Consider the following 17,654-nt stretch of genomic DNA (forward strand, 5'->3'; position numbering starts at 1 on the left):
AGAACTTTAAAAGAGGAAAGAAAATAAAGCCAAAATTTAAGCAAGGTTTAAAGTAAAAAGAAAGCATCAGCAGGAAATGAGCAGCAGGAGAGAAAAAATGTTAAGACACTCTACCTCTTCCTTTGTTCTTCGTCACATTAACTGAGCTGAATACAAACATGTTTCTGCCTTTCAGCTTCCCCAGTAACACTCAGTAATTAAAATGCAATGTAATATTTTGGAGTTAAATGGACACCACTCTCCTAACAGACTTAAGTTCATAATAACATGTTGTTTCAGATCCATATTGGGTTTTCTTCCTCAAAAGACAGACCAGTTCTTCCAAAGCTCTTTCATTTGTTTGCCTCCAAATAACGCTGAGGAAATGCCAGGGCCTGGCACTGCAATCATGAATAACGTGAACAACTCTGGACAAAGACTAAGAGGGAATATGCAAATGGAAAGTAAACTCACTGAGCACTAAAAAATAGGATTGCATTCAAATATCCTGGTGGAATTTCCTGGAGGAAAGAAATGTTTACTTACATTTATGAAGCAACAATCTGATCCAGTCTTCTTACCTATGACTGATGTTGAGAGAGGTAGGCTTTGCTTCTGTATACGGGAAAGATGGAATCAGATATAGGATATTTGATGGTATATGAGATATCCCACTGGTCCTGGGAGCACCACTTCTTCTTACAGAAAAAACTTGAGTGAGATTGTTTCAGCTACATCTCTAAAGGGCAGAAATTTTACACAGCTTATCCTCTTTATTACAATCTCATTCTAGTTCAGCAATAAACCCCCCTGGATGCTTTCCACATGTATATACACTTATCTGCTAATTCTTGTCTCTCCAAGGGCTTGGAAAGTGTAAACACCTGACACAAAACCAGTGTAAAATTAAGGAAGACACTGACTGTCACATGGACTTGTGACAGTAACACAAATCTGTCTCTCAAATGCTTTGTGTACGACAGGTTCTTTGTTTACCTTTAGAGGTCTGTACATGGTGAGCTGTTTGGACTGGGAATATGGCTTTCACAGCTGACTCTGTGTGGGGGGAGCAGAATGACAAGTAACATCCACACTGGACACACTTGGTCCTTGGGCAGGACTAGTGTTATTTCTCACTGATGTATGTAGTATGAAACTATTTAAAATTTGCTTCCTTATATTGATTAAGTCCCTTTACACTCCATTAATCCCCACATAAATTGGTTTAATCTGTGAATCATAGAATCACTGAATGGTTTGGGTTAGAAGGGACCTTAAAGCTCATCTTGTTCCACCCCCTGCCATGAGCAGGGACACCTTCCACTAGCCCAGGTTGCTCTGAGCCCCATCCAACCTGGCCTTGGACAGTGAACTAGAACAGTGGCTGTGTAAGGGAATTCAGCAAACAACACACTCACAGCAGTATCTCCTCATGCCATGCTTGACTGTGTTTCCCTGCAAAACTGGCAGGAGACAGGCTGCCCTCCACTTTCCTGCCATGGGGACAATACTGGGCAGAGTGGTGCCTTCACACACCATCTGAAGATTGGCTCCTCAAGGAGTGCTACTCTCAGAACTGCACAAGAGCCAGAATTTTTTGTGATGATCTGGATATCAATCCAATGAAGACAGAGGGTTACCAAGTTAGTCAGTGACATTTAAATTTAACAAAAAACCTATGCAGATCAAGTTGGCTTGGTATGTGTCACTCATTGAGCCATCATAAGGCAGCCTAGCCCAGCCTCAACATCTGACTTGCTCTCTAAAACTTTTCTATTTTCTTGACATGCCATTCAAAAGCTACAACTTACCTAGACTATAAATGTTCTAATACACTAAATCAGCAACTAAACCACATTAGCCTTCCAGCACAACTATCTGTAGAAAAGCCTTGTATCCAAGAGGCTGCAGGACAGACAGCTTTAATTGACAGACTTTTATTGACATAAAATCTCAGATCTACTAATGAAAAATGACATTATCAGAATCCGAGCCAGAACCCAAACTCTGATTGCTCTGATCTCAGCCAAAATGCCCCCCAAGACAGGTGTCAAGACTGAGCTTCTTTCCTTCACACTAAAGAATGTTACTTCAGAAAAGTCTTACATTTTAAAACTTATTCAGTAAATATATTGTAAATAAATGAGCAATCACTTTATATATCATTACATTATACCAGATACCATCTTTGGGCAGACTGTGTATTGCTATATGATACTGTTATGGAAGGTACTGTATCTTCTAATAAAAAAATGACAAGTTTTCCTTTCTATAGCTTCATTTCACACAAAGTATCTGTCCCACTTGACACTTCTACACACCAAGTGGCACTTAAGAGTGCCTCTGTACAATGCCAGGAGATTTCAAAACCTTTCCTACTGAGAAAGAGAAGAATGCCTTTCCCCCTTTTCATTCTCATTTGTAATGTCCCAGATCCGAGGGGTGTCTCTGAGAAAAGACTGGATCTTGGACAACTGCAGGCCCCACATCCAAACCCTTCCCCTTCAGCAGTCTGTTTCCTTCCCACTTGTCCCTCTGCTACAGAAAATGAGCTTACAAAAATAAAGAGGCATACTCTGTCAGTGGTGAGTCATTGACTGCTCTGCACTATTCCCACCTGTGGATCTGAAAGACCAGCTCACATGCAGAAACAGGCTCAGGTGGTACCACTATTTCAAATTAGTTGGCCACAGGAGGTGTCTGTGCAAGAAGACCCCCCATCAGTCTGTGTAAGCAGCACCTGAAGTGGAACAGTTTGCCCCCATCTTTACTCTCATCTGAGGCACTGGACACAGACAGGACTGTGGAGTACATTCCTCACCTCCTCCACTCCCTGCTGCGGGGGAGGACAGCCACCTGTTGTTCTGAACAGCAGCAAAACCCCCGGGCATCGGCGGGCCTTGGGGGTGGGACTGCAGGGCCAGAGTAAGCCTACAGTCATCAAACACCATCGCCCCCAAATCTTCCAGGGGATTCAGTCTGGGAGGTGTCAGGTGTATGGTGTAACTCCCCACACCACAGAAATCCCACAGGATTAATGCTAGGGTATTCTCATCCACGATTTCCATCCACATCCGTGAATTTTCTGCATTAACAAGCCTTTAAGTATTATGCAGAAAGGGTTGATATGTAGAATATGTTTCTCCTCTGTGTCAGAATATATAAACATAAACATTTATCTTCATATCCTCACAGGGCTGCAGAATAAAACACAATTTTGCAAACAACGTGACTAAGCAGAGGATCAAACTTGAGCTTCCCAAAGGACCTTTTTTGATATTACTTGAAAAAGAAACAAAAAATGTTTGAAACTCAAAAATTATGTGAAGTCACACATCCATTTAACTGTCAGCATTAATGACAACTTAGTTGTTTGCCCTGTCTTCACTAGGAACAGAAATAAGTCCTTCCCCTGCAGTCACTGATGTGGTAATTGCTCATGAGGTAAGATCCCGTGTCAGTGCAGACAGCCAGCTGTAGATTTAAGCAGGTGAGCAGCTCAGGACAGATGCAGACAACTCCTCTGCTGACAGGTAATGCTACAAGTCACATTATTTGCTACAGATTAGGTGGCAAATTGGGTGAGACTGTGGAATGACTGTACTTCTTTTCAAAGAAGGTATATCTTTGGGGTGTATCCACACAATTCTGGTATGGACAGGAAGTTTGTTGACAGTCCTGTTTATTCATGTGCCCTGTGAAAACATGTGCAGTTGTACAGTGACATGTGTGACTGAAAGTTCAGATGTAGACATATCTGAAAAGGGGTATTTTCTTGGCACATGAGCTGTCAACTCAATTGTTGACATTTTAATAGAAAAATAAACCTAGAGATGGTGAAGTCTGCTTGGACTCAGTGGGGTCAAAAAAAGACTACACAGAATGTTAAGTAAAAAGAATCCAAATACTTGTGGATTGGGGAAGATATTATTTTTAGCTAGTGTTCCTGACACATATTTCACGTTTGTTCACAAAAAGGAACTGCATGTTATACACTCCATCTGCCAAAAGCCTAGCCCCATAAAGGCCTCTGAAATATTTACCATCATCAAGCTTTTACAGAAGGTTGTGAAGTTCCAGCATGAACAAGAGCAGTCTTTGACTCCCAGTGTTCATTCTGGGGGCACAAATATCAAAGAAAAACACAATGGTAAGTTGGTTCCTTTGTACACTTGCTCTCTAGAATGTGTTATGAAAATTTCCTCCTCAGTCCTTTCATTATCGAGAACAGTTAAAGTATCATCTAAGACAACTGATGTCAAGTGTGAAAAATAAACTGAATTTGAATTTTGATGGACTGGATTTTTCAGAATTTCTTCAGCTGAAGACAAAAAGAATCTGTCCAGCTGTAGATAAAAGCTAAGTTGTAAAAGCAGATCTAAATGCAAGAGGGAAAGTAAGGTCTGTTGCAAGTCATATGTAATTAATAAATCACCCCCTCCTTATACTCCCACCTCCATTTCATGTCTATGTAAACCTGTCAGCAGGGAAACAAATGATGAATAATTCAGAAGACTATTCCCTCCTTCCTTCTCCTCTTGATTTATTAACCCATTTTTAAAGTATAATTTGATCAAGCTAATAGCCACAGACTTCCTGAACTGACTCTCTGAGCATTAATTCTGTCTGCATGGTCATAGTCCTACTCTTACAGTCCCATTTAACAGCAATGGATTAAGAGACAACAAAAGGCACCTGAAAGCCAAATGAGAGCTCAGCCACTCTTTGACTCTTGAAATCTGTTCTCTGCAAGCAAGAAATTTATCTTATTTATTCTGGGCTGTTGTCTGGAAGCTCCTTCCTCTTCAAGTCCTGGAACACTTGTACCACAATAGCTACTGGATGAAGTTTATTTATGTAGCTTTATGAAAAAACCCCACATAGCTACCAACAACACTGAAGATCAGTAGGACCTGTCTGAGAGATTTATATGTACCCCATATGTGTGAGCAAACAATAGGCAAACGAGCTCTTCCCTAAAATGCAGGGGACACTGGGAAGCAAACTAGCCTTGAGCTTCCCTTTGAACTGCGTGGGCAAGCAGGAGCTGCACTGAGGCCCTTTACAGGACAACACAACCCCAGAAGTTGGATTTGAGTGTATCACAGGCTTTGGCATCCTCCACCTTCCCACTGTTATTGCCACGTCCCTTAAACATCTTCCCATACAGAACCCTGTCTTTGGACCAGAATTCACAAGTGGGTGTTTCCAGTTTAGTTTTGCTTTAGCAATCCTAATTCAAACTAATTCACGTTCAAGCAGTTAATGTGAGCACTTTTTATAATGGCACTCCACAATCTTTAGGTTATTAGGACTTGTCTGAATAGCTGTGGCATTGACTAGATCGTATTGTCCCAGGAAGCCCAGATCTGGGCCAGTGTGAAGTTGCTGCAATATACTCAGTGGCAAATTTTACAGCTTGTCACAACAGACTCAGACTGATGTGGGTTTGCAGTTGTTCGCAAATTTTTCACGCTTTCACACCTCGAGAAAGCTCTAAACAGCCCTCTAGGCACTGACTCTGTCAGGGTGTGCAGTCTGGGTGGTAGCACCATACCAGTTTGCACTTTATGCTGGCATCGAGTGTGGAAGAAATGTGACTTGCTGGTGTTGTACACACCCAACAAAACAGAGGAAGGAGGGAAGCATTCTGAATGCACCAGGTTTTGACTGATGCTGTGCTGGATTTCAAAGCTGTTTATTGTTCCAGAGCACAACCAGCCCTGAGAGGGACAGCTAACAGGTACCTACAGCATGGCAACATTCTCCATGTGCCCACCTGCAAGCTACTCAGGAAGAAACAGACCACTGGGATCAGAATGCTGAGGCTGCTTTTCCTTTGACTTTTGCTTGTAACTATCCACCAATTTACTATAAACACACCATTGTCCTGCTGATCTGCTATTCTCAGATGAATATATAATTTGCTGCACAGCAATTTGGGAAAGATATGCTGATAGAATAAGTATATACTTAGCCTAGGTGAGATTTTGTTCTATTTTCTACTTTTCCAATTAATTTTGTCTGGCTTAGAATTCTTAAAACATCCATAAATAGATACTGCTTCAGTGTCTTCAAGGCCCACGCTGGACAACAGCAATAGCAAAGAGATTAGGAAAAGTTTATTATGTTTTGAGGTAGTGAGATGTCTTGAGAGCCTTTCTCTGGAAAGCTGCCTTCCATATCCATGAGCAAGTCACAGTTCAGACACAATGCTTGGACATAACACCTTTAAATTTGGTGTCCTGCCACTTAAAAGCCTTTGTATTTTATGAATACTGATTAGTTCAGCATCACTGCCTCTTTTTTTTTTCCCCTCCTACTGAGGAAACTTAAGAACACAGGAATTACTCACACCTCAAGAGCAGAGGACAGAGATACTCCTAGTGAAAACTCTGGGTCAGAGTATCCAGTTTATGCAAGCACACAAGTATCCATGACAGAGAACTGTGATCCACACAGCAGGCATGCGAGGCCAGAGGAGGTCTGTTGTGGATATATGTGTGATGAGCTTTGTCTTAGTGTATGTGCAGCTGAAACAGAAAACAGGTAGAAGAGCCACACAGGAAATCACAGGAATGAATCCCAGCAGAGTGCCAGTGATGTTCATGGAGACCAGCTGCATCTCAGACAGAAAAGTCCAGAAGAGTGGGACCCCTATGAGAACTGTATCAGAGCTTTCTCAGTGCATGCTTATCTCTGAATTCCAAAACAGACAGGTACTTGCTCACAACAGCAAATATCCTATGGGAGAGAGGAAATGAAGGAGGAACGTTCAATTAATAAAGCTCAAAACTCAACACTTTACAAGAATTAATAAAGTTTTGTTTTCTGTAATAACAGATAACAGCTCACCATAATTTGAACAGTTCCAAGAAAAGGCTCACTAAATTGAAATTCAGGCTACTGAATGACAAGCTGTAAGGTGCTTCCGTTCTAACAGGCTACTCAAAGAGGTCAGTGAAGTAGGGGATTGATCTTACATGGAATACAGTAATACTCAGAAGGAATTAGGAACGCCATTAGCAGAAGATACCATAAGCACTTCAGCTTCATGTCAGGCTAAAATCTCAATACCTCATTGTCTCAGTTTAACATGATTACAGCTTAGAAATTAAGAAATTTCAGGTGGAAGTGTGGAAAAGAACAGCTCTTTATTAACAAAATCCGAATAAACAACAAATGGTGCAATCAAAACGTTCAGAAGAAATAAAGTTCCAATTCCCCAGGTGGAAGGAGAAACCCACGGCAACCTGGGGAGGGGGGGGGAGAGGGGAGAGGGGAAAAGGCTGAAGGCAAACTGTTCGGCAGCTCAGCAGCTGCTCGCTGTTGTTCGTGAGCGGCCCGTGGCTTCGCAGCCAGCAATGAAAGAGTCCTTTTTCCACAGGCACAGTCCCGAGGGCAGAATACCTCGCCCAGGTATTCTGACCCACCTCAGGTCGGTCTCTGTCTCTCAGTCGTCCTCCACGAGGTTTCCGGGGGGGAAAATCTTCCCCTCCGAAAAAAAAAAAAAAGGAGGCGGCCGCAACCGGGCTCCCGCTCTGTCCGGTCGGTGGACAGACCAACCCCTCCGCACAAAGGACTCCCGAGGCGTGGCCCCGGCCCGCTCTTTTTGGGGAACCTCTCCCTGCCCCCCGCTCCCGCACTGCCCTCTCCTGACTCCCCCATCCCGGGAGAAACGGGGAGGGAGACACTGGGGGCAAAAAATTCCAACATCTCTTTTCAAACCTAGGAAGGACACTCATGATGGCTAAATGGCAACAAAATATTGATGTCGAGGTTTCTAAGGAACTTAGAATGAAAGGTATTGCCTGGGTGTTAGAACTGTCACGTGCAGTCACAAAGCCAGCAACCCACTTCAAAATGAGAAGCTTTTGCTATACTGGCATCGCTCACAGAACCATCACCTTCTCCAAGAAATCGGGTGGTGCTGTGTCAGCCTCAAAGGCAAAGGCACTGGCAGAATCACTTGCTCTCTTACTGTAGTAGAGCTGACCTTTGTGGTGCAGTGCTTAGATTTTACCATCACCTGCCATAAGGTTCCCCACAATTAGCTGCACTCACCTTTACAGGGATAAACCAGGCTTGGATCGGATGGGAAGGAACAGTGTGATTGCAGAGGCCAGTTATTTCTCAGTTCTTACTCTAGAGCCACGTGGCCCCTCGCAGCAGGCAACAGACTGAGAAACCAGCAACAGCCAAAGCAAATGCCAGAGTCAGTGCTGCACTGCCAGCCAGAGACTTCTGAATGCACACAGGCAGAATCTGCTCTGAAAAGTCTCTTTCAACAAGCAGTTCCTTCCACTGATGTGAGGTACAGCAAAGGCAGCTTGGCTGTGCCCTGTTTGCCTCTGGGCATGTTCCACGTGCTGCTCCTTTCCCTTTGTGTATCAGTGTCAACCACTCACAAAAGAACACAAGAAACTGATACAAAGAATTATCTAAATCAAATCTTTACATTCAATTTAAAGGTAAAGTAAGGAGGAACAAACCGGCTTTTTCTGGACTGTTAGTGCATGGTTTGACTTCAGTGTTACTGAGGCAGGAAAACCTGGTAATTGCAAGGTTTTGTCTGTTTAACAGAGATTTTGTCTTTCTGGGTGTATAAATTGTCAATTGTTTCCTTCAAGAAAAGACAAACATGACAAACAAACCTCTCCACAGCCAGAAGGCCGTGAGAGCTGCTGTCTCTCAGGTGATTAGATCCAGCTATACCAGGTTTTCACTTCCCAAGGTATCATCTTTCAGCAGTAATCACCACTTGGTTTTGTTTTTTTTTTTAGTAGACCTGTCTGCAAATAAACACAGTCTTCCCCTAGGGAAGGCTGTTTATTCTTTCTTGTAAGCGAGTCTGAAAGATCTTTCATTCAGTGTAATGAAGTATAAAAGTGTATGTCATTCCACTGAATGAAAATCAGAGTTTGGACTCAGTTTCACCAGACAGCTGGGGAAGGCACATTTTAGGCAATTTCAATGTTAAACACTGCCTCTTTATTTAATATTGCTGGTTTTAAACTCATAAGAGAACACCAGGCAAAATAAACTACAGCCCAGTGCTATGTGTATGTGGGGTTATTTCATCCCTGAGTGACCATAGCATACTTCTTTGCCATTCTCATCTACAACCATTCTCTGTTGTGCTGAAGAAGCCTTGCAGCTCTTCTCTCTGTTGACTTATTTTGTCACTCAGTAGTCTTTGGAACAACCCTCAGCAGAGCAGCTTAACGAGCTATCTCAGTTTTGCAGAAATCCAATCAAATCAATGCTGGAGCTTGGTCTGAGGAAAAGAACTGGGAGTGAGGAAACCAGAGGTTTGTCCCTTTTTGATCACAGGCAAACCAGTTTGTGATGTAACATGCCTGGGGACAGAAACTACTTGTCTCATTGTCTCAGAATTTCTTAGGAGCATAGGAGAACATGTTTTCAGCCATTTTCTTCCCAAGTCCAACATTACTCCTTGAATGTTATGTCAAGAAATCCATCAGCAATCAATAGCTGGTAATGTTTAGGCATAGACCAGTCATTATATTTAGTACAAGCCTAGATAAAGTATGAGAAGAATTTATACAAACTACCTCATATTCCTTCTTTGTCTCCCAGGGTAGTCCTTCATATTTTTCTGTGGTTTTGTTTTGTTTCTATTTTTCTGTGGTAAGTGGCTGGCACAGCCTCTCTTTATCTATTGTGAAATGCATTATCATTAGAGTTCTTTCAGATTTTTAGCATTTCTAGAGGGAATTAGTTCTTTAGAGAAGAAGGGTTTTCTCCATTGTGGGATTCATACCATAATTAGACAAAATGATGGGCTAAGTCCCAGTGGAAAAAATGCACTGTAACTGGTGTTCATTTTTATTACATAAACCCATGGAGATCATGCTGATTCCTCCCATTGCAGCCACTTCTGAGGCATAGGGTATATCATTATTATCTGGCACCCACAAGTATCCTCAAGACTTTATCCATCTAACTCTGACATGAAACTCCTTTTTCTGAGAAAAATAAAACACCCCACAGAACATTTAAGATCAGTGGCATCTGCATTGCCCAGTCTCAGAAGCAACAGATTACAGCCAGCCATGCTTGCCTCATGTTCCTTGTTCAGGCAGCCTTGAATGCAGGAAAGGGACACTTGGCATGGCACAAATCCTACTTCATATGTCAAAGCAAGGCACATGAAAGAATTTTTTCCAGCCTGCACAGTACCTAGGGCAAGGAAACAGCTAATTACAATCACAGAACATAGGTACCAACCCCCAGGTACAGATGTTATTGAGTACAAGCAATATGTGACCTGATTTTGTGGAAAATAAAAATATTTAAATGGGTTTATTGTAGCCAAAAAATAATTAATGAGGAGAGGGGTTATTAAGAATTGACCAAATATTTGTAATTCATTTTTAGATGAAAAATACCAGTCTCACAAATTTTTGCTATTACCTTGCTGATTTCAAAAATACAGGATGTTCACAATTAAGCCAAGTCATATCAACCACAAATACACTTTTATTGAGGAACAAAACAGCACTCTGTGTATATGCAACTCTTCTAGCTAATTAGCACCTTGGGGTAGGTGGTTCATAAACAGAAAACAGTAAGGGACCAATATATCCCAGCAGTACCCTGTGTAATACCAGTCTCAGAATCAATGAAGATTTTACCTGAATCCTCACCAAGTCACTGCCTCACAAAATAAAAAATAAAATTTCAGGTTCAGAGAAACCAAAGGTCTCTTTTTGTGATGACAGAAATCTAAGGCCCTGGGGGGAAATGGGACACTCTGCTTCAGAAGACATTTCCTTTTGATCTTAGACATGAATCATTTCTTCAATATCAAAGCTCATTACATTCAGAAAAATTAATTTATTTTACCAGTTATGCCAAAAGTGTCAACGTGTAACTGTGAGTGCTGCCTGGCAATTATATCCCTTTGATAAGGGACAGAAAAGGAATATTAACTGCTTCCTGGCAAAGACATTGGGTCTAGTTTGATAGTAACCTGATGCTGTTCTACGTGGTGGTGGCCCAGCAGCCTGCAAGTGTCCTCAGTCCAATTTCTGATGGCCAACTGCCCACACCCCCACTGAATGCCTGGAGCCAGTACCAAAGGGATTAGAGACACACCATGCTGTGAAGTGTGAAGAATTTCTCAGTCTTCATCGTCCTCCCTCCCCAGCAAGACAAGGAAAGCTCAGCTGTCTATTCACCTGCCATGCTTCACCTCACTTTTGGATTGATTAAAGGCCTCAGGCTACCCTCGACTACCAGCCCAATCTGTGATACACTTAAAAATCAGACAAACCAAGGACTGATTTAACCATGAATCACCATTTTAAGGTGGCACAGCGACAAGAACAGTGCTTTCTAGTGTGCTGCTAACAGGAAACGTTGGTACACAAAGTCTTATTTAAATGAATGCCCACATTTAGTATCTGAACAGCTCTTACTTTCATCAGAGAAAGGGAAAGGTGAAGTTACTGTGGATGGAAGTAAAGGTGGCCATGCATAAGTGTGCTACAGGGTGAAGGAAACAGGACTATCCTGAGTTCAGTTTTTTCTAGGGACAAGATAATGTGAAATTCATCACATAATATTAACCTTCCAGGTTTGCCTCTGCATGAAATGATTCTAGCATTTCTGGTGATAAAAAGAAGGCCATAACCAGGAAATGCACACAAAGATGTTTCTGGTATTGATTCTTCTCAGTATATGCTATCTATCATGCAAACAAAAAAACTGGTGGCCTAGATCTGTTAAAGAACCTCAAAGTTGAGCTCAGTGGTTTTGGAAGTATCTAGTGGCTACTTTGATCCCTAATGTGCAGTGGAAACTAGACTGCTTGTAAATAATAAGCTGGCTATTATCTTACTAGCACAAACAAAAAGGAGAAATTAATCCCATCTCTGTCACTGCTATTAGCACCCCTACAGCTGTTCCAAAATCTTGGGAATGATGCAGAGGGCACGGTTCCTCTGAACAAGACTTGCTGGCAATAGGCAGGTTCAGGGCATGTGATATCACTCATCTTTCAGACCTTGTGCAGATCTGTGTTGGACATCGCCTGTTGATCGGCTGGGAGGTGAACCTCATTTGCCTTCACTGTTTCACTTTGGGTTTTTGACACAGCTCGAGAAGAAAAGACAAGCACTGCAAGTGGGAAGATGCTAATGCTACACAGAAAAGGTGGAGCACAATGTAGCCTGCAGGCTGGGTGCCTTTTGAACCCGTCACTGCCACGTATGTGGGCAGCCCTCTCCTGGTACGAATGCCACTGGTCACATCTGCCCCACACCCCTGCCCCACTCTTTGCTTTGCTGGCAGAATCAGAGCAGCTTTTCATTAATTGTAGGGCACATGCCAGTGGTCCTCATACTTCCAAAATCCATTAAATTCCAAATTTAATCAGAGGACGGACGTAGGTGTCCCTGAATACTTCTGAAGAGCAATTCAAACTGCCTAAATAAGCTGCTGCTGAGAGCCAGCTACTGGAGAACTCCAGGCAAGTGGACAGAGGTGAAATTTAGACTGAGTTCACCTCCCTACCTATTTTTATGCTGCATGGTAAAGAGAGATATTTGCATATACTTGTATAATTGGGACTGGCTGGGAAAAGGAACTCGGCTCACTCGGAGCTCCTTCCTAAAGACCTACAACTGTTGATTTACTTGAGCATAATATTGTAATTTCCTTCAAAAATGCACATCAAAAAGAATAACTGAAATATAAATCCCATCGCAGTGACTGTAAAAATGCACACAAGGCACCACAGGATTTGACTACGTGCACCAGCACAAGCTTCCTTCAGAGAACAAAGCTCAACTGATTTCGGCAAGGCTGGTTTGCTTGGATGAAAATGAATTTTTAATAGATTTGCTTGTTAGAGGGATTATGCAGGAATATGAAATGGCAGGGTGTTCACACGGTGGACTGCTGTGAAGATGTTTGCTGGTGGCTAGGAGGCAGGAATCGTGGAGTGCATTTTCCACCAAAAGCAAGGAGTAGTGCCAGGCTGTCATGGGCAGAGGCTCCCTGGGGAGCTGAGGGGACCAGCTGCCAGAAGACATCACCATATTGAGCCTTCACAGCCAGGATAACACTCTTTGAGACAGACCTCAGATTCCCTCCTAATCTGCATATGGCCTGGTTTGCACAACTCTTCAAAATATTTCCTTTACAATCTCCCAAAAATCCCAAACACTACTGGAAATTACCAGCTTTAAGAAATGATATGAAGCCCATTTTCTGATTTTTTTATGCAAGCATTTTACCCTTGGCAGAAACCCAGCAGAGGCATCAAGCATCAGTAAGGAGCCAGCTCAAGGACTGAGTCACAGTCCTCGTAACAAGGATTGAAACAGCACAGGTTCTATATCCCACTGTAGGGGTGACCTCCTGCTTCACAGGCAGGACAAAGACCAGCATAAATGGTCTTTCAGAAATGAGTAAGCTCTGAGCTTCTGGAAGCCAGGTCTCAATGAATCATTAACGTTGTTTAAACACAGAGCAAAACAGGAGTAACAAACAGATACATAGTTATAGATATATAACAGATATTATTTATGAGTTTGTCTTCAGGGCCTTAAGAGTCAGTGAGTTATCTTCTCCGTCTCCTCTTCAGAAGCATAAGGCCTTAAAAGTCATGATTACATAATTCCAGAACCAGGGGCTTCAAGGCACACCATCAATTATGGCAAAATTCAGAAAAATCCATAAGATCATGGACACTCATTCTAGCCACAGCCTCCCCTTCCACTTCAAACATGTAATATTTATTCAGCAGTTCCTCCATGCTGCTTCAGCACCTGTATTCTGCCAGTCAGTCCTGAGGAGGAGGTGAACCAACATACCCTTCGCTGTCTCCAGTCAGTCTGAGCCTTTGTATCTGTCAGCTACCTGACAGTCCAACTGCCAGATAACAAACCCACAAAGAGACAATTCGAAGGATGAAGAAATGTTGCAATGAGATATTTCAAAGATATTTACATTTGCCTGATGAATGCTTCTCTGTTATTTACCCAGTAAATATTTTTACTTCAAGCATCTCTGAATCATCGTAACATGAGGGAGTAATTCCCCAAAATATCCTCCATCTGATTTTCACAGCTCCCTACAGTAACAGAAATATCAACCCTCATAGGTGCCACACTACATCTAAATGAGAGAGAAAAAGGAAGCAAACATTTTTTTCAGTTCAAATTTATATAAAGCCAATCAGAAAGACTAACTTACTTTGTTTTGCACATTCATCAACATATTACAAGTACCAAAGTATAATGTAAATTTAGTGTCAAGAAATCTAGTTGCTCTCCTGAGCCTCATGTCATCCACTGCACCATTATATCACAAGCCAAATGGAGAATCTGTGCACAAAATTTAAGGGATACAAAGGAAAGACAATAACTAGCCAGTCACTGGTTTTTTTTTTCCTTCCAAGAAAATCAGACTTTGTAGGCTTAGAGATCTGCCTGTCTTCCTGTTGGTATATATTTTTAAGATTAATTTTTTTATACAGTCTGCAGCCCATGCATTTCAGTGGTGCCAGAGTTTTATTGTGACAGTTGTTAGTCTTTAAAACTTCAAGAGCAAACTGAAGGCAGCATGTAGTTTTCAGAAACCAAGATGTGAACCAACTAGTTTATTTTCACACATTTTCCTACTCCTTAATAATGTAATTATAGAGCTTTCAGGGCAAACTGTGGCAAGCTGAGCTGAATATAAAGCAACAGTGCTCAAAACTGAGCCATCCAGAAACATTTCAAATAATGGCTAAGGAGAAGAGGGGAGGGATAAATAATTTCTCTCTTGACAAAAACTGGCTTGCACTCCAGCCACCTTTGCTTTCTTGCCCAGATGTTGCCACAGGAAGGAAATAACAGAATATAAATTGTGCCATATAAAGCACAGATGGGAGCAAGCTCTCACAAGAACATATCTTCTCTTTCAGCCCTTTCCTAGCCTCTCCCCAGGGTCCTGGACTAATGATGTCAGATTGAGTCCATATTTCTGGAACATCCCTGATAATATCCCACACGCATAGCTTGGAGAGAAACAATTGGCACTGCAAAGAGAGACTGTCCAGCCCAAGCAGGGCCCAGTTCCCACGACGTTTGTCCCAAAGGCAGTGGGGACTCAGCCTGAGCCTCACGGCTCAGAGAAAATGGTTGCAGCTACCAATGGTTATGAAGGGGTTCAAGCATTTAAACCAGTCTAAATCCAAGGTGCCCCAACCCTGCTTCCTCCCCTGGGTTAGCTGTGCTGCTTGTGCAACTCAGGGAACTGATCCATCTGCAAACAGACCACTGTCAGATCAGTTCTCTGAACTGGATCACTGTGCAGTTGTACGAGTACCTGGAGGAACACAGGGCAGGGGGAGCAATGAAACAAGGCATAGCAGCAAACCTGGATTACATGATCTCTATCTGCCTTAAAACTGTACGGGATCAGCTCCAAGTACCTCATCCTGAGAATGATCTGTAATTCTCATGGACCAGAGCATAAGCATTCATGGACAAAATTCTACTTATTCCCTACACAACAGTGGGTATTAGCATGAAATTGAGTCCTATAATGGATGGTTTTCCCTTTTCTCTTCAGCTTAAAATCATCCCAACAAGCCTAATTCAACGTGCAAGTGGAATGTACCCTCCAGTGAAAATTCCAAGTCACTGCAGTGTTACTTGTGAATATTTTTACTTCTAGCCCATATACAGCATGGCGCTGGGAGTGCATGCTGCAGAGGATGCTGACTTTCAGTGACATATGGAAAAAAACCAAACTAAAACCCGTAACATTCATTTATTCTGCCCTCAACTTTTCTCACAAAGATTTACACATGTGCTGAACCTCATCTCTAACACGCTTGAAAAATTTAGCATCTTCCTTTCATCCCAAAGTCTATCTTCTTGTCCATCAGCTGTTGGGACCCTAACTGCACTAATAGCTCTTAATTGCCCAGACCAGCCTCAGCTGGGCTTCCACTCACTCTGACAGTGACTTCATTTAAGCTTGGGCTCTAAGTAGAAACATAGAATGGTTTTGGTTGGAAGGGACCTTAAAGATCATCTTGTTCCAACCCCTTGCCATAGGCAGAGACACCTTCCACTATCTCAGGTTGCTCCAAGCCCCATCCAACCTGGTCTTGGACACTTCCAGGGATGGGGCAGCCACAGCTTCTCTGGGCAACCTGTGTCAGGGCTTCACCACCCTCAGAGGGAAGAATTTCTTCCCAATATCTAATCTAAATCTGCCCTTTTTCAGTTTAAAGTGATTCCCCCTTGTCCTGTCACTCCAGGCCCTTGTCCAAAGTCCCTCTCCAGCTCTCTTGGAGCCTGATTAGGCACTGGAAGCAGTTCTAAGATCTCCCTAGAGCCCTCTCTTCTCCAGGCTGTACAACCCCAGCTCTCCTGCCCTGTCTTCCCAGGAGAGGTGCTCCAGCCCCTGACCATCTTTGTTGCCTTCCTTTGGACCCACCTAACCAGGTCCATGTCTTTCTCATGCTGGGATGACAGAGATGAGTCGTAGGTGACTTTGCTGCTAATTCTGCTCCTGAATTGCTGTTTGGGTTTCCTGGATTGAGCTTGTTAACCTTGTTTTTGCCTGATGGCCACTGGACCCCTTGCTGCCAGTGCTCTGCTTGCCCTTCTGTGGCGCAGTCAGACTGTGCCCTATTGGTGAGGTCTTTGCTTGTCTTGTGTTGTGCTCACCCTCAGCTCCGGATTCCTCGTCCTGAGGGGCAGCAGTAAGAGTTGGGTGAGGGTGGGCAGGGCTGCCAAGGCCCTGTGCACTCAGGACTGTCAATACTTTATTGCTCTACAGCACTTTTTCCCAGAACAAAGTGCCACCCTCCCCCCACCGTTTCTGCTCTCAGCACTGTTTGCTTTAATCAAAACATAACTACATTTCAGTGTGGCTCATTATGCTAAATGAAAGCAAGAGGGGGCTAATGTGCAATGTGAATATGCCAATTACATGGCAATCAGAGGTATCCTTAAGACAGCTGAATCTTTTCTGCATCTTCTTAGAACACTCATGACCTCATCTGTTACATTTCATTCAGGGAATAGATTTAAATGTCTAACTTTCTTTTTTTTTTGGTAGTATTGTTGGAAATTATTTAACTTTCCTAAAATTTTAATTAACTGTAGCAGTTAATTAGATTTTTTTTACTTACCAACTCTTGTCAATTTGATCTTTAAATCACCAAAGTTTTGAGTTTCTTTGGACTAGCTCTGATAAGTAAACAAAGCTTGAGAGAGCTGAGGATTGAACATCTGGGATCTTAAATTTATGGCCCTTCAAAGACATGTTGGAGTAACCAGAAGAATGGTAAGAGGATCAAATAATGTGGGCCAAATTAGTACTTTATGTACTAATTAAATGAAGAGAACTGTGTAACTTAGAACCAATTAATGTGAATTTGTTTGCTAAACCATATAAATACATGAAGAGTCTTGGAAGGGTACAGCTAGCTGGAATGATTCATTACCTATCTCTGACCAGAATAAAGCAATGTCTGGCTCATTAACACTTAAAAGGTAGTGTTGGAGGGTTTAATTTCTTCCCGACGGTTTTCGGTGACAGTATTGTCCATCGTGTTACACTTGAAATTAAAGAGACAAAACCGCTAGCTTGCGCAACTGCTAAGGGGCCAAGTCTTAGCCTTCGGTGGGCAAGACGGT

The sequence above is a fragment of the Lepidothrix coronata genome, unplaced genomic scaffold, assembly GCF_001604755.1.
Source record: "Lepidothrix coronata isolate B3197 unplaced genomic scaffold, Lepidothrix_coronata-1.0 Scaffold2, whole genome shotgun sequence".
Classification (NCBI taxonomy): domain Eukaryota; kingdom Metazoa; phylum Chordata; class Aves; order Passeriformes; family Pipridae; genus Lepidothrix; species Lepidothrix coronata.